The sequence below is a fragment of the Arachis stenosperma genome, chromosome 10 (genome assembly GCF_014773155.1).
Source record: "Arachis stenosperma cultivar V10309 chromosome 10, arast.V10309.gnm1.PFL2, whole genome shotgun sequence".
NCBI classification, from domain to species: Eukaryota; Viridiplantae; Streptophyta; class Magnoliopsida; order Fabales; family Fabaceae; genus Arachis; species Arachis stenosperma.
Window position 1 is genome coordinate 127,272,164 of NC_080386.1, and position 18,409 is coordinate 127,290,572.

At 35.7% G+C, this 18,409-nt stretch overlaps 1 long non-coding RNA gene and 1 pseudogene across 2 annotated transcripts; one reads left to right on the forward strand and one right to left on the reverse strand.

Annotated features, from left to right (window-relative positions):
- The first annotated feature begins 714 nt into the window (after positions 1-714).
- On the forward strand, positions 715-4,347 carry LOC130956320 (uncharacterized). Of its 2 annotated transcripts, XR_009077072.1 has the most exons (4): positions 715-1,088; positions 1,628-1,749; positions 2,283-3,090; positions 3,191-4,347. It is a non-coding gene; the product is annotated as an uncharacterized LOC130956320 (long non-coding RNA). The 2 variants fall into 2 exon arrangements; XR_009077071.1 differs by having other exon boundaries at positions 2,283-4,347.
- Positions 4,348-13,441: 9,094 nt separating this feature from the next.
- On the reverse strand, positions 13,442-17,802 carry LOC130957677 (uncharacterized; annotated as a pseudogene).
- Between the last annotated feature and the right edge of the window lie 607 nt (positions 17,803-18,409).

Genomic DNA, 18,409 nt, shown 5'->3' on the forward strand with positions numbered 1-18,409 from the left:
CATATATCTCATCTTATATTTTTTCTTATTTGAGTGTTAGAGTCTTTTTGTAGGTTCCAACCTTCCGGTGTTCTTCGACGATTGAAGTATAGCTCGACGATGCTCTTAAGACAAAAAAACCTCCATATAAATGGAAGGAGTTTTACCTTGACACTACAAGGAATTACACCTCGGCTCAAATTACTGAGTAGGAATATTTGGCGTCCATCGTAGAACACGAGTTTAAATCTAACCCCACTGATATGTACGTTAAATATTCGTGATATGAAAAGTTCAAGTGTTGTTTAGAAGATATTACACTACAACATTTTTGGCCTTAGCCCTAAGGTAACCCTTATTCGAAACAATATTTAATAAAAGTTGTCTTAAATAGAAAAATACAACATTTTTTAAGAGCTTCATGAGTAAGGTAAAGATAACAAATTTTTTGGCCACCCAAAAAAATTGTTGTTTTTGATATCTAAAGCAACACTTAAAAAATATTACAATATAAAATATTTAATACAACATTTTTAAATAAAAACACAACATTTTATAAAGATCATAAAAAAATTGAATAAATAACTTTTATAAAAAGTTGCCTAAAATCATTCATAGCTAAAAATTTTAGAGGGAAATTTTTCATCATATTCCGCCCAATAATTATTTCCCAATCAAATAACTTAAAAAAAAAAAAAGAAAAGCCATTTAGTTTCCTTCAGATCATTTCTCTTGAATTGCTTCAGTTCATCACTACCACCCACCGTAAGCCTTAACTTTCGAAATCAACCCAAATAGCGACACAAACGGCAGCAGGTCTTGTTTGCGGTGCTGTCCACCCCCAACTGGCGACGGCGCGGTGCTCCCTTTCATAGGCGTCGGCACATTGCTCTCCTCCACGGGCGTCGGCGCGGTGCTCTCCTTCGCGGTCATCTTCTCCACGCATGCTGCTCCACAACTTCTCCTCCTCCTGTCTTGGCTCAACGTACGCGGTCACCTTCGAGAAACCTCCTTCCTTCCTCTTCTTCCCCTGTCTCGCCTCCTCTTCTTTGCAAGCTCTGACAACACTACATGCAGCTGTAACCCCCTTCCTCCTCCTCCGCGTATTGGTAAGAAGCTTCTGATTTTTACTATGGAATGAAATTTCTGAATACATTGATTCTGAATGAAGATTGGGAATGTTCTGAATTTTAGTATGAAAAAGGAATTTTTGAATGCATTTATTCTGAATTTCTGCCATGGGAATGTTCTGAATGTACTGAATTTTAGTAATACATAAAGCTGTTATATCATGGGTTTCATGTTGATGCTGATTTAACAGATAGGAAGATTCAAAAGAAGGTGACGATCGAAATCCTCCTGAATTGATACTTTGGCTATAGTCCAATGTTTCATTCATTTGATATGACAATAATGCCGACATTTTTTTTATCTACTGCTTGATGGAATGTTTACAGCTAAGTTTTATTGTGTTAAACATGAATTTCTTTTATAAAAATTATTGTGTACAAAATATTGAGAAACCAAGTTTTTTCAGTTCTTAGTACAGCTAAGTTTTTTTATCTACTTCTATTTAATTTGTTGACTTTGTTATGACTAATCTCTTAGCCAAATAAATGTCTTAATTGAAAGTTATACCATGCTGCAGGTGCCAAAGGCTCAACTAGCACAGTAAAACTACATCTTGGTTGTTGGAGAGCAGGAAGCAGAAACTGGACAGGTGCTTCTAATTTTCACTTTGGATGCTGCATTAACAGTTCTCACTTTCAGGTACAGTTGTTTAGTTGAGTTATAATGAATCTATTTGATGATATTTTGGTTGTTGTTATCTACTTAATCCATGTTATGGTTTTCAGTAAGAATTGAATTCATGCACTTTAGCTTGTCTATACTTTATAGTAGCATTTAGTGATGCGTTATTAAGCAAAGTTGCTCTTATAGTCTCTATGAATTTGATTGTTTTCCTCCACCTTAAATTGAGAAAGGAGAAAACACAATAATAATGTTTTTTATCATGTTGAAAGTTAAAATATATTGCAACTATTGTTTGGAGATTATTCTCTGCAGGTCCTTGTTTGTTAGATTATGTTACTTTCCGGTTGCAGGATTTTAAAGTAGTTCATATATTAGAGCTCTTGATATTTATTGAAGCATATGTCCTAGTTCTTTGAAGTTATCATTTGGAATCACAGGCATCTTACCTTTTCGAACTAATATTTTTGTGAGCCTACAATTTTTTTTCTATCTATATTTATGGTGTTCCTTTTCTTCTCTTTTCTCGCCTCCTCCTCTTCGCGAACCAGAAACTACAAAACCGTAGCAAACCCTGTTCCATTGGTGAGCTCTAATGCATTCCGGTGACCACCCCTCCGCTGCTCTATTGCTTCGGTGACACTACAACGCAGCTACAACCTCCTCTCCCCTGCCTTCTTATTTCTCTATTCTTCAGTTTTCAGGTTTTTGCAAAATCTCGTTTTGATATTCTCCATTTTAATTCATTACAGTTTAGTTAGGATTTAATTCTTACTTAGTAATTTTATTTAGTCAAACTAGTTTTTGCTGATTAGGTTAATTTAGATTAAAATTGGGATTCTCTTATGAGCATTTATCTTAATTCATAAGTAATTAAGCATGCTATTATGATTCTTAGATCTGGAATTTCAATTTATTTGGGCTGGCTTGATTGATTTTCTGGTTCTCCTTGGCTTCTCCACTAAGGTGCGCTTCAAATTTAGCTGAAATATAGAGTCAGAGGGAAATTAGATACCCTTTTTAATGCTGTGGGATACATAGACAGAGAGGTGCTTGGAATCAACCACATGTATAAGCATCCAGATTGGAAGAGAATTCTAAGGCTTACTGCCTTTTTCTTAGGCTTGCACCGAGAAATCACCTTTCGAAGTGCCATTTAGGAAAAATGCTCCCTCATGGTGTTATGCTCCTTTTGAGCCAGAAGGAATTCTAAGGTCTGTAATTGAAAATGTCTTTACATAGTTAATTTGAGTTTTGATGACAAGTAATATAATTATGATATGCAATTGTAGCTCAATATCAGCTATTCTGTCCACAATTATTGGATTGCATTTTGGACATGTACTCATACACATGCAGGTGATGAAGCCTTTGAATCAAAGCGATTATCTAATAATCTTTGATTTTGACATCTCTACAACTTGTGCTTACTCTTCCAGTTATGTGATTTTTTCCATAGGATCATCCTTTAAGATTGAAGCATTAGATTCTCCTGGGTTTATCTCTTCTTACTTTGGGACTTATTCTTCACTTCACTGATGATGAACTCTAATTAACCAAGTGTTCAGCTGGAATATCTTTACTATATATTCTAACCACTCACATGTTACTTCTTTCTGCGTCGCAACCACTCCTTTGAATAAGAAACGGTATACACTAAGCTATGTTTGATAAACATCTGGAGTAGCAACATTAGTATTTTCAGCCTTTTATACAATGATATTATTATATACTATGAAAGTTCTAGTTGCCATTGTATCATGATAGTGATAGATAAATCTTGTACATTGGATTATTGCATTGCATGTTGATATTTGGAGCTTGAAACTATGGTTCATGCCTTTGAAATGGATTGGCATGGATGCCATGTTTGTGTATATTATGGCAGCCGAGGGTATCAAAGGTAAGATTCTTAAGTAGGTAATCAAAAGAGTGGTGGTTGCTTCTTAATATACTGAAGCCCTTAAAAAAATTTATTTACTTGCAAATAAATATAGTTGCACATAATGACGGTCACCACATTACATTGGAAAAAAAACTTATATTAAAAGATGCTATTTCTGGCCTTTCTCTGGTATATTTTAATTTTTTATTCATTCTTTTATTGTCTTTATGTTTTATGATAATTTGGTTGTTGATGAATGTCATTTACCTATTAGGATTGAGAATGATGATTATGCTTTAACTTGTTTGGTCCTTATATTGTGTTAAGTTTACACTATATAGTTGTTTTCTTTAGTATTGATGAATATGGTTTTATTCTTTTATTGGTATTTTATATGATATGAAGATGTTTAGCTTAATAGGTTACTTAATTGTTGTTTGGTCACTGGTGAGTATGGTTGGACTGCAAACATGGGGAGGATTATGAAGGCACAGGCCTTGAGAGATAATGGCATGACTGGCTACATATCTAGTAAGAAGACTATGGAGATCAATTCTGACATACATCCGCATTATGAAAGAACTGACGAAGAGAACGGAAGATGATAAAATTAGGCATTTATTTGTTTTTTTTTTTTGTTGAAGTTCATGAGAAAATATGTATTTTTTTGTTTAGTCATGTGTATTTTGATTTGAATTGGCAATTGCAAGTATATGTCATTAAAATTTACTTAGTTGGATTTGAAACAACTTTTTAATTTAAATATATATGCAAGATATTAGCTTATTTGCTTATTTTTTCTTTCTATTTATTAAATTTAGTTTAAATAATTAAATTTTATTAAAGTGTGCTATATATCCTTTTAAAAAGACAATTCCAAATAAATTTAGATAAATGTTGCTTTAGATATATGAAAAGGCAACACAAAAAAATTTAGGTAAGTGTTGTTTTAGGTTTATGAAAAAGTAACTTAAAAAAAATCTGAACAAGTGTTGCTTTAGGTATATGAAAATGCATCTTAAAAAAATCTGAATAAATGTTGTTTTACGTATTAGAAAATACAACTTGTAAAAAGTGTTGCCATAAAGTCTTATCTAAAGCGTTGTGTTTGGGTACTCTAAGGCAACTCTTTGGTGGAGTTGCTTTTTTTTTTAATAGAAAAGGCAACGTTTTTTGAAGGTTGCCATATAAAGGATTTCCTTTGACACACAAAAGCGTTGCTTTAAACCAAAGGTAACGGCTGTATAGTCAATCCACCAAAAAGCGTTGCATTTTGACAGAAAGTGTTGCCTTTGATAAAAGACAATACTTTTGCTTATTACATGCAACGTTTTTAAAGAGTTGCCTCAGCCCGAATTTGTTGTAGCGTTAGTTTACATTTTTAGAATGTTTTAGTTAATTTAATATTTTTTATTTTATTTATTTAACTACTAGATTGGGCCTTATGTTTATGGACTTTAGGATTTTCTTTGTTTTAACCTAATAAGAGGTTATAAATACCTTCTTAGTTATTGTAATCGTAGTATAGAATGATTTAGAGGTTTGAAAACCCTTTTTTTGGTTTCATGATGAAACCATGATGTGGACAATTGAGGTTGAGGAGTCCCTCTTTTGTTCCATCGGGGAATTGGGTAGAAGGTTGAGGAGTCCCTTCGATCCAATTTCCAAACTATGGCGTTGACAAGTTAGGTTGAGGAGTCCCTTTCTTGTTGTATCAAAAAATTGGGTAAAAAGTAGAGTGATTCTTTTTGTACTCAACTTCAATCTATCCTTTTTTATTTCTATTTCAATTTCAATGTATCTTTTTTTATTCAGTTTGAATCGTTGTCTTCTTATTTATCTTTTCCTTATCACCCAGTATCATCTTATTTGTTCGATTTTCTACCCTCTTTTATAGGTTATAATCAATGGCGGAAGAACAAAACAATCCGCTTCCTCCCCCTCCCCCTAAGGCCGAACTATTGGCTATCAATGAGTCGCTAAGAGCAAAAGTTCAACGGATGACGGAATTATTAAACTAGAAACAGAAAAATCTTGGTATTCGTGATAATGATGACAACCATACCTTGGAAATCAATGTCGCGATGTCAGTCACTCCAAAGTCGTCAGTAAAAAGAACCAATCCTTTTTCAAAAGAGATCATGAGCTTTTAAATGTCCAAAAACTTTACTCTGCCGATAATACTAAAATTCTATGAGAAAATCGGCGACCCCAATACCAATGTCACAAAATTCTATTCGATGATGTTCATGAACAGTGCATTAATATTTCGTCGTACATTTCCCACTTTTTTTAGATGGTGCTGCCTTGATCTGGTTTTCTGTAGGTTATATCAAGTTTTGATGAGCTGACCGACCTATTTGTTAATAACTTTGCCTCACCATAGGTGGTGGAGCAATAAGTTGGGTCTCAAAAATAAATGTGCATTTCACATTCTACTATGAAGGTTGAGTTCGTAACTTTATCAGTCGCGGGTAAAGAAGTGGAATAGTTAAAAATTTTGTTATATGATATAAAGTTATGGTCACAGCAGACGAGAGCCTTTTCAATCTTCTGTGATAATGAATCAACCATGTCTCAAGCATATAATAAGGTTTATAATGGAAAGTCTAGACATATAAGTTTGAGACATGAGTTTGTGAGGCAACTAATAAATGATAGTGTAATTACCATCATTTATGTAAGATCTCAAAAAAATTTAGTAGATCCTTTAACTAAAGGTTTATCAAAGGATAATTAAATAAATGAGACAACTGTTAAAATAGATTAAAACCTATTGTTGTTAAATGATAGAAACCCAACCTTATTATTCTAGTTGACCACTAGTTTTAAGGTTTAATGGGTAATCACTACTAGAAAATTAGTTATTACAGACGGATATTTTCGACGGATTTTATCCCATGAAAATACAGACGGAATTTCAGAGAGATTTTTTTGTCGGAAAATAAAAAAACGAATTAGCATAAATTATAGACGGAAAATAGAATCCGTCGATAATTCTGTCGGTAAAAAAAAATTTTGTAGAAAATAATTACAGACGAAAAAGTCGTCTGTAATTAAATAGATAAAATACTGCGTTTTATTAAATTATTACAGACGAAAAATCCGTCTATAATTTAATTTTTTGTTTAAAAATTTTAACTTTGACCTAATCTATCCCCTCTCTCCCAAAATCCATTCACAAATAAACACAACTGCCAACTCCTACCTACCTCTTTATGTGCTTATTCCTCTCTCTCCCGTCGTACAGTTGCTTCTTCCCTCCGTCGCACGAGCTGCTTTTGCCGCTGCCGGTTCCGCCGCCGCTGGCATCGTACGATCTCTCTCTGTCATCCCTCGCGTCACACGAGCTCCCTCTGTCGCGGCTCTCGTCGCGTCTACTCCCATTGTCGCAGAACTCTCTCCGCCGCCGCTCTCATCGCATCTGCTCCCTCTGGCGCCTCTTCCATTTATTCTCAACAATTCGCTCTCTCGGTTCTTCTCGTAACCATCTCGAATTTCAGGTATATATATCCTGATTTTGTGATTCTATTCTTCGTGATAAATCTTAGGGCTCAATTTTTCTGCGCTAGTTTTAGCTAGGTTTATCATACTCTACTTTTGTGCTTCGTGAATCTATGGGTTTACTCTGATTTTGATGAATTTTTTTCTGTAATCGGAAGCTTTTTTTTTTACCTAAATGTAATATTTTGTGTGATTCATGTGATACTAGTGTGTAATTTTATTATATAATTGTTGATTGACAGGGTTGTTGAAAAGGAACCGTTGTCTATTGATTCTTGCAACTGCAATTTCCCTTTACGCCAATGCTCTTCTTGCATCTTTACGGGCAAAAGTTTTAGCATTGGAGGAGGACTTGTGTAAATCAAAACAGGAGACCTCTGACTACCAGAATCTTTGTCGACAGTTGGAAAAGGTATATGATTTAGCAACTATTCACAAAAATAGTAATTGTGATTCGTGAATCAGAAGGCTAATGTAAGACACTGTCACAATTCGTTAAAATGTTTCAACAAAATGGACTTATCATACATTGTACATGAGTTTGGAATAAAATGCAATTAAGTCTTAAAAATGACAGAATCATATACAGTAACTGCTAGGACAAGTGATTGGGCAATTGATATTGTGGAACCCATTTTTTTGTTCACCATTTCACATACTGAGTAGCAATTTTCAGCATGGAAACCTTTAATTCTTCCTTTTGTATCAGGCATTTGAAGAAAGTGCATTTAGTATTGGAAATTATTGATTTTATTATTTGTTTGAACCGATTAATTGCAAGCTGACCCAAATATACTAAATGCGCCACAAAATTACATTTTGAAACCAGTAGCATAACATCCCCAAATTAATGACAGATTTATTTCCTTTTTAATTCTTGATTCTGGCATGTGCAGGAACTTAAGGACCTGACAGATTAAGAACAACAAATGAAGCCAAAGGTGAGATAATTCTAAATTTTGAAGAGGAGAATATCGTAGTTACTTTTCCCCTCCCAAAATAAAATATCAAGTATCAACAATGAGCTTTCCTTTTATCATGCATCAAATTTACATTTGTTCCTTCTATTTTGCAGCGGACAAAAATAATATCTGATTTGCTAATGTTGGTTTCAAAGGCTGAAAGACAAGAGGCTAGGCTGAAAGTGCGGCAAGACTCATTGAGACTTGGAAATGTTGGTGTAATCAGGTATGAGTGAAGAACAGTAATTTTCTTTTTATATATCTTTTTTTCTTTTGTTTTCTTGATCTTCTCATTTGTTTGGCTATAATTGTAGAGCTGGAACTGTCTTATCTGAAACGTGGGAAGATGGTCAAGCATTATGTTTAGCTGAGATACCTTAGAATGTGTGTCCGATTTTGTTTGTTAATCTTCTGGATCTTCAACTACTTAGATCATGCTCAACCTGCAGAATTTCAATGCATGCTTATTCTTCTTCTTTATTATGTTATTATTATTTCTTTTCCTTTTTCTTTTAGGTCTCTGTCTTTATTCTCCATTGCTGGGTTTTATTTAGTCATATTTTCAATGCTGCAAATTCAGAAAGCTCCAATCTTTATTCCAAATGGTTGAAATGTTTCTGAGGCGATGAAACTAAAATGATGTATGCAAATTCACTTTTTTACTTTTCTATGCAGTGGAAGTCTGAACTCTGAAGGAGCCTAAGGAAGAGCAATTTTTGCTGCAAGTGAAAAAAAATGACCATTGATATGCCACCATCTGTGGCACAAAGTGTGAGGACTAATAGATCTTCATTTAGTTCAAGCTTTGGCCATGAGGATAATACCCCTCTTCACCACTATTCTGCTGTTACTAATGGTGATTGTTATGAAAGTGATAGCTCAAGTTTTGCACTACCATGAGTATCATGCTTTCTTTTCAAGATTCATTGCATTATATTAATGCAAGTGTTTGATAAGTATTTTTGGATAAAAAGGTTGGAATTTTATGTGTTTGGTGTGTTGGCAAATGATCAAATCTGAAATCAATAAAGTTGAAATTTCTGAAAACATTGTATGCTGCTACTCACCATAATTTTCATATTATGTACTTTTTTCTCCTTTCCCCATTTGAGTGGCTAGTTTTATGGCAATGCAAGAATGAATTCTCTGATTGTGACTTAGTGATTTTATTCATTTGTTGCAGCTAAACGAAACTAACCTGTTCAAGAATTTTTTTATACTGCTGTTTTTTATTTGTTATTGAGTGTTTAATTCCATGTCATTCAGTCGTAGCGCGCTCTTAAACTAATACTTTTGTGATCAACTGATGCAATATCAATCACTTGTGTACAGTAATACTTCTAATAGCAATGCGCAACATGACATGGAGATCAATTCTGCTCGTGTTGCAGCAGAGGAAGATGTGGCAAAGAACATCAAGGATCTCTTTGAGCAGTTTGATGGTAAGTGTATGGTTCCATTGCATAGCAAAATTGGTTGCAAAAAAGCAGCAAAATTGTTTTATTATTGGCATTCTGATGTGTGTGTCCATTAGCAATATGGTTTCAGAACTCTACTCTTTATCATTTTAGCATGTTTCATACCTCCCACCATATTCAACCTGTTCCTGCCACATTGTTTCATTATGAATATAACTAGTATGTTTTATCACTAGTTAATATATATATATATATATATACTACTCTTATGATTTTGTTTTTGTCTTAGAGTAATATCCACCAGGGAAGAATATATGAAATAGCATCTGTTTAGTTGATTGTGATCACTATTCCTTCACATGTATTCCATCTTTATGATAAGATTAAATGCATTATTAGATAGTGGAGATCCATTTGCATTCCTTCAGCTACAAATTCTTGTTAATAGTTATTTATTATCTGATACTCTACAACTCAAGGCTTTTACTTCTGCTCAGTTAAAGTGTTGCAAGACTCATGTAGTAGTATATTCTTAAAGATTAATGTGTTATGGAATCACGGCTGTGTAGTCTCAGTTTAAAGTTTCTTAAACCAAAATAAATTGCTTGCTTTGTTTTCCCTGTTTTTAGTCTTTTGATTGTTGGCATCTCTTCCAAGCAAGTATTGCTCTGGGATCATCAGTCTTATGTATAATGCTTCGGCTTTAATATTTTTTCCCTTTGTTTGCTCTTGAAAATAAACATGGAATTATTTTTATTTGTGTAGACTTGCTATTCAAAGGCTTGAGATTGCAAAAAGTGATTTGCAGCACAGAATTACAAAGGAGGTAGTTTTTTTGGTGGTTCATTTTGTGCAGTATTTTATAGTTGTTTTTATCTTAATGGAGTTGTTCTTTAATTTCAGGCTAGAGGCAATGCTTTGGAAGAATGTACTTGGTTCAAGATTCAAGACAGCAGAAGAATGTACTTGGTTCAAGTAGGAAGTTGGGACAGACGGGTCAAAGCTCCAACTCCAATGATGTCAAGGTGGGAAACAAAAAACATGCTCCTATGAAGAAGCAGACTCCTGTCAACATCCAGCCCCAAGACACATCTGTTGAACGCCTTATACGGGAGGTTACTAGTGAAAAATTTTGGCACCACCCAGGTATCAAATAGTTTTATTATCACTACTACTGCAAATCTTTACAGTGATTGATAAGCTTTTTTTGCTTTCTATTAGAATTTTTCTTTCGTGTGTTGCCCTTATCTGATCTCCTGTAAATGGATTATGATTTTTAATTGAAAATTGTTTGGCTTACGCAGTTTGGATCTTAGAAGAATTGAACAAGTCGCCAGGAGAAAGAGAAAACATTGAATGGATCTTAGAAGAATTGAACAACTTTAACTCAGTTTGGCCTTAATTTTAGACTAGGTTTATGTTTATATTTAGGCAATTCTGATAGTGGTTAGCTACAAGAGTAGATTGTTTTATACACCTTTAGTGTATGTCACGGTACAGGTTTTACAGGTTTTTTTTCAATGGTATTTGTTTTGAATTATAGTTGATGTATCAATTTGTTTGTGTTTTTAATTATATTGACTTGTTTATTTATAGTACTTTTCTTTTAATTTGATAATATGATGAATTTGTTTATTTTTTGAAATAACATAAAATATTCAAATACAAATTAGATAAAAATTTGTATTAAATTTATATTTATTTTGTATGAAAACAAGTTTATTTTGCAATGAAAAAATCTAAAAAAATTATATTTTAACTTACTGACGGATTTACAGACGGATTTTCTGTCTGTAATCAGAGTGTGAGATGATTTTCTAAAGTTCTAATTACAGACAAAAAATTTGTCTCGAAAAATCCATCTGTAATTACAGACGGAAAATCCATCAAAAAATCCGTCTGTAATTACAGACGGAAAATCCGTCGGAAAGTTCGTCGTTTTCGGGAAATGGATGGAGAATTTACAGAGGGAAAATCCGTCGGTAACTGGTAAAAATCCGTCGGTAATTTTTCGACAAAAAAAATTCGTCGGTAAATAATTTCCGACGGGGCTTTTGCAGAGGGACAAAATCGATCGGTAACCAAAAATCCGTCGATAATAAAGACTAAATCTGTCTGTAAATCTGTCTATATTAATTCATTTTCTAGTTGTGAATAACAACTTATTATGTAGCAATTGGAGCACTGAGGTATAGGATTTAGTGCTATTTACAATAAATTAAGTAAGTGAATTAAAATTCTTAATAGAATGGTAATATTATTTATCAAAAGATTTTACCTCTATGAATATAGGAGTGGTATCGCTCTAATCGAGAATTTTAGAGGTTTTATTCTCGTAAATATTCATGAAACTAAGATGAGCATAATGTCATATAAGTGTTTAAAATTATAAACTCTTAAACTTGAAGGTATAAGTAATGTGTGTGATTTTTAGTACTAGCATATATGAAGTATAGGTTTAATCGATTAGAAGCCTATTACTTCGTTAAAACTTTAAAATTTACACTACAAGAATGATTAATTTTAGTGACATATTCTTTATGCATATACCTATATGATATTTAAATTTTGTAAATAATGGAATTAAAAGGTATTTACAAATTTGATTAACTAATATTATTAATAATATTATTATTAATGTTGTTAATAATATTAATAAACTTTTACTAACCACTCATATATTGTCAATTATAATAATGGTACATATACCATTTGGTTAAAGAGATACAACCCTTTAAAAATGATGATGTACGGTTGAAACATTATACATTTGGCTAAAGGGATACAACTCTTTAAAAATCGTGTATGTTTGAAATATTGTGCCTATTGACAATAGAAGAATCACAACAATTTATGTATATGACAAAATATAATTGTTGTGTGCAATATATATAAATAAACTCTTGTCCATTATTTATACATACTGATCAAGTGTGTATTTTAACTATTGAGAGATTTTTTTTATTCAAGAGAGTTGAAAATTTTTTATTATTACTAATTAAAAAATTTATAAATTTTATTGTATACTGAGATAGTATTATCATCAACCGTATAGTAATTAAGTATGGGACAAATATCTCACTAAAAAAAATTAAAACAATACAATTGTGACTTGAATCAAATAAAAAATAAAAAATTTTGTCATCTTCTTAATTAATCATAATTTTTCAACAAAGATAGAAATATAATCATTTATGTTGACTCTTTTTATCAGTTTAAACTGTTGAAAGGAATGATATTATCGTTATCAAAATTAATAACTGTGTATTTATATATAAATACATATATTATTTAACTTATTTTTAATATATATTTTATATTTTTATCATTTAGCGTTACTTTTTCTTTTTTTCTCTTTTTATCTTTTAAACGGCTATATGTCACGGCCTTGGACACACTCCAACGCTACCGTGCCGGCACTCGAATTTACTCAACCTCTTGAGCTAAGACCAAGTCAGCCTAACCCTCAATACTTAGCAAGAAAGCTAAGAACGCAAGAGAACACAAGAGAAAAGAAGCTTTGGTGGAAAGAACACTTTATTACTCAAGTGTTGGTTACAAATGATTCACACACCCTCACACTAACTCTTACCTCCTATTTATAGCCATCCACCTCCTCAATGGATAGTTAGGATTAAATCTAATCAATGGTCTAGATTAATCATCTAGAACCTTCTTTATAAATATCTATCCTACCACTACTTTCTAAATACTTCTAGATTATTCCATACAACTCTTCATACTTTTATATCAATCCACACTCTTCTAGAATATTCTATGATCTTCTAGAGTCTTCTAGAACCTTCTAGGGTATTCCAGGAACTTCTAGGACATTCTAGAACGTTCCAAAACCATCTAGAGTATTCTCAAACACTCCAGAAAACTATACAAACACTGTTAAATCTAACCTTCTAAAAATTTACCGTGACATTCTCCCCCACCTAATGCGCAGACGTCCTCGTTGCGTTCTGTTCATGATAGCGCTCTAGGTGTTCTTGGAATTGCCACAGATCTTCACGAGCTTCCCAACTAGCTTCAGTTATCGGAAGTCCTTTCCACTTGATCAAGTATTGGATACTTGGTGGTACTCCTCTTCGTCGCACGACGCGATTAGCTAAGATCTCTTCGATTTCTTTATCAAAGGATCTAATTACCACAGGCAGAGCACGACTCGAATCACCTCTACTCGGTTCATCTTGGTCTTCGTGATATGGTTTAAGCATACTCACATGGAAGACCGGGTGGATCTTCATAGAGGGAGGGAGTTGTACTTTGTAAGCAACTTCCCCAACACGTCCAATGATCTCAAATGGCCCTTCGTATTTATGGATTAAGCCTTTATGAACCTTGCGAAAGGCTTTGAATTGTTGTGGAAGAAGTTTGATCATTACCTTGTCTCCCACTTGATAGCTTGCATGCCTCCTCTTCTTATCTGCCCATTTCTTCATCCTCTTTGCAGCTTTGTCGAGGTAAGAACGAGTGACATCTGCTTGTTCTTCCCAAGACTTAATCATATGATAAGCTCCATGGCTCTTTCCTGAGTAAGAGGAAGAAAGAGAGTGAGGCGTAAGCGGCTGTTGTCCAGTCACAATCTCGAACGGACTCTTCCCTGTAGACTCACTCCTTTGCAAATTGTATGAGAACTGAGCAATGTCGATGAGTTTTGTCCAAACCTTCTGATTAGCGCTTACGAAATGCCTTAAGTAACACTCGAATAAGGCATTCACTCTCTCAGTCTGTCCATCGGTTTGAGGATGGAAGCTTGTTGAAAAATGAAGCTCCGACCCAAGGAGTTTGAACAACTCTGTCCATAGTCGTCCTGTGAAGCGTGGATCTCGATCACTAATGATGCTCTTAGGCAATCCCCAATATTTCACCACATTCTTGAAGAATAGTCGTGCTGCCTCCTCTGCAGTGTAGTAGTAGGGGTGGGTATAAAGGTAGCATATTTTGAAAATCGATCCACTATCACGAGAATAGATCCAAACCCCTCAGACTTCGGTAAGGCATAAATGAAATCTAGAGAGACACTTTTCCACGGTCGCTCTGATGGAGGCAGAGGTTCCAACAACCCGCTTGGTGTCTTGTTTTCAATCTTATCTTGTTGGCACACAAGACAAGTCTTCACATAGCTCTCTACTTCATCTCTCATTTGAGGCCAATAATAAGAAAATTCAATGAGTGTCAAGGTCCTTCGCTGACCTTGGTGACCAGCCCACTTGGTGTCGTGGCATTCTCTCACTAATTTTCTTCTTAGATTTTCCCATTTAGGGACGTATAGTCTTCTCCCTTTAGTGTACAGAAGGTCATTTTCTAGACAAAATCTTTTGGTCTTACCTTCTCTAGCCAACTCCACCAACTTCTTGGCTAATGGATCGTGATGCAACCCTTCCTTGATGGTGTGCACAATATCTCCTTCAACCATAGAAATGACCGCCAATTCAGCCTTGCGACTCAGCGCATCTACTACCACATTAGTCTTGCCTGACTTGTATTCAAACTCAAAATCAAACTCAGCCAAGAAGTCCTGCCACCTAGCTTGTTTGGGGCTCAACTTCTTTTGAGTTTGGAAGTAGCTTGTAGCCACATTGTCTGTCTTGACGATAAAGTGTAAACCAAGCAAGTAGTGACGCCAAGTTCTCAAACAATGCACTACTGCAGTCATCTCCTTCTCTTGGACGGTGTATCGCCTTTCTGTATCATTCAACTTGCGACTCTCAAAGGCAATCGGATGTCCTTCTTACATTAGAACCCCTCCAATGGCATAGTCAGAAGCATCAGTGTGGACTTCAAATACCTTTGAGTAGTCGGGTAGTGCTAGTACTGGACCTTTTGTGATAGCAGCCTTCAACTCATCAAAGGCCTTTTGACACTCTTTTGACCATTTCCAAGTGTGATTCTTCTTGAGAAGATCAGTTAATGGTGCAGCCTTGAGGGAGTATCCCTTGATAAACCTCCGATAGTAATTGGCCAACCCAAGGAATGACCTCAATTCAGATACCTTGTTTGGCGGCTCCCACTCTTTGATAGCCTTCACCTTTCCTTGATCCATGCAGAGAGTTCCACCTTTAATGATGTGTACCAAGAAGTGGACTTCGTCCCTTGCAAAGGAACACTTTTCCTTCTTCACATATAGGTTATTCTCTCGCAAAATCTTGAACACGATTCGTAAGTGTTCTACATGTTCCTCCAAAGTATTGCTATAGACAACAATGTCATCCAAGTAGACCACTACAAACCGATCAAGGTAAGGTCGAAAGATCTCGTTCATCAAGGTACAGAAGGTCGTAGGAGCATTGGTCAAGCCAAAAGGCATTACCAACCACTCATACGATCCATACCTCGTGACACACGTGGTCTTAGGCTCATCACTATCAGCAATTCTCACTTGGTGATATCCTGACCTCAAATCTAGCTTTGAGAACCACTTGGCTCTACCAAGTTGATCAAACAAATCGGCTATCAAAGGAATGGGGTATTTGTTCTTGATGGTTACCTTGTTCAGTGCTCGATAGTTGATGCATAGTCTCAATGAACCATCATGCTTCTTTTGGAACAAGACGGGTGCGCCATAAGGTGCCTTCGATGGACGGATGAATCCAGCATCTAGCAAATCCTTGAGTTGCTTCTTCAACTCTTCAAGTTCTGGCGGTGCCATCCTATAAGGTGTTGAGGCGGGCGGCTTTGCTCCTGACTCTAATTCAATCTTGTGGTCCACCTTCCTCCTAGGTGGTAGTTGTTTTGGCAACTCGGGAGACATCACATCCTTATTTTCTTCAAGAACTTCCTTGATTTTGGGAGGAACGTCTTCTCTTTCAGATGTTGACTCCTCTTGTAATAGAGCCAAATATGTAATCTCTCCCTTCTTGAACCCTTTCTTGAGTTGCATAGAAGAGAGTATCGGTGGTCCTCCAACTTTAGAGACTATAGGGACCATGCATGGAGACCCTTTCTCCATGACGCATACTACGTCGTAGTATGGCATAGGTATTGTATTTGCCTTCCTTTGCAAATCGAGCCCGATGACTATTTTAAAATCATTCATGGGTGCTACTGAGAAATCTACAAGACCCTTCCAAGAACCAAGAGTCATCTCAACCCCTTTTGCTACTCCCTTAAGGGGTTCACCCTTGGTGTTCACGGGTTTGAACCAACCATTCTTTTCGGTGATCTTCAACCCAAGCCTCTTTGCTTCATCAGGCTTGATGAAGTTGTGTGTAGCACCAGTGTCGATCATAGCCATGACAGGTTTTTCATTGATAAAGGCTTTGACATACATCAAGCCTTTCTTTTCTGCAGTGCTTGCCTCTTTACCCTTCACAGCATTTATGTGTTGGATGGATCCAACACACTCAGTTACTTGAGTTTGGGCCTCTCGTTCCTCGGTGATAGATGCCAGAGTCCCTAACTTGGGACAATCCTTCATTTGGTGTGGTCCCTTGCACACGAAGCATCCTCCTTTAGGTACAAAAACCTTCTTCTTTTCCTCGTACTCTTTCTTTGAAGAGTATTTTCCTTCCTTCTTAGTTGAGAAACTCTTTCCCTTGTCTCCCCCACTTTTAGTAGAACTAGGCTTGGAAGAAAACTTGGGTTTAGAGTCTCCCCTATGATACTCAGTGAATGATTCGGCCACCACGATAGCCTCATCGACATCCTTAACATTCCTTCTTTGTAGTTCTTGCTTTGCCCAAGGTTGGAGTCCATCAATGAAGAAGAACAATGCATCCTCTGATGCTAAGTTGGGGATTTGAAGTGTGAGAGTAGTGAACTCCTTTACATAGTCGCTAATCGTACTCTTGTGCTTCAACTCCCTCAACTTCTTCCTTGCTTCATAAACCACATTCTCAGGGAAGAATTGTCTTTTCAACTCCCTTTTGAAATCTTCCCATGTGGTTATGTTGCAAGTACCCTTCTCCATATCTACGCTCTTTCTCCTCCACCACAAAGTAGCATTATCAGAAAGATAGAGAGCTGCAGTGCGTACCTTTATTACTTCTTCGACCACCCCTTGGCCTTCAAAGTACCTTTCCATTTGCCATAGGAAGTTCTCCACCTCTCGAGCGTCCCTCACGCCTTTGAACTCCTTTGGCTTTGGGAGATCAATCTTTGTCATCTCCCTTATAATGGTTGGTCGAGATTTTGCCTCCTTGAACCAAACTCGAACTTCCTTAAATAGCTTCAAGGAATTCTTAAGCTTCTCTTCGATTTGGAGCATGCTTTCTTTGAAAGCATCTAATTCTCCCAACACGTGAGCCTCGAGGGTCTCCTTGTCATGTTCTATCCTTTGGAAGCGCTCATCCATAGAGGATAGAACATTTTCTAACATAGAAACTCTTTCTTCTAAGAAGTTAGAGTCCTTACCTCTAGGCTCACTTGAAGAATGGATCTTTTTGCCTCCCCATTGAGAAGGAATAGCATCCCTTCCCCTTTAAGACTCAACATGCTCCATGGTGATATTAGAAGCCATTCCCACAAACCACTTGTGCTCCCTCTCGAACCTTGCTCTGATACCAAGTTTGTCACGGCCTTGGACACACTCCAACGCTACCGTGCCGGCACTCGGACTTACTCAACCTCTTGAACTAAGACCAAGTCAGCCTAATCCTCAATACTTAGCAAGAAAGCTAAGAACACAAGAGAACACAAGAGAAAGGAAGCTTTGGTGGAAAGAACACTTTATTACTCAAGTGTTGGTTACAAATGATTCACACACCCTCACACTAACTCTTACCTCCTATTTATAGCCATCCACCTCCTCAATGGATGGTTAGGATTAAATCTAATCAATGGTCTAGATTAATCATCTAGAACCTTCTTTATAAATATCTATCCTACCACTACTTTCTAAATACTTCTAGATTGTTCCATACAACTCTTCATACTTTTATATCAATCCACACTCTTCTAGA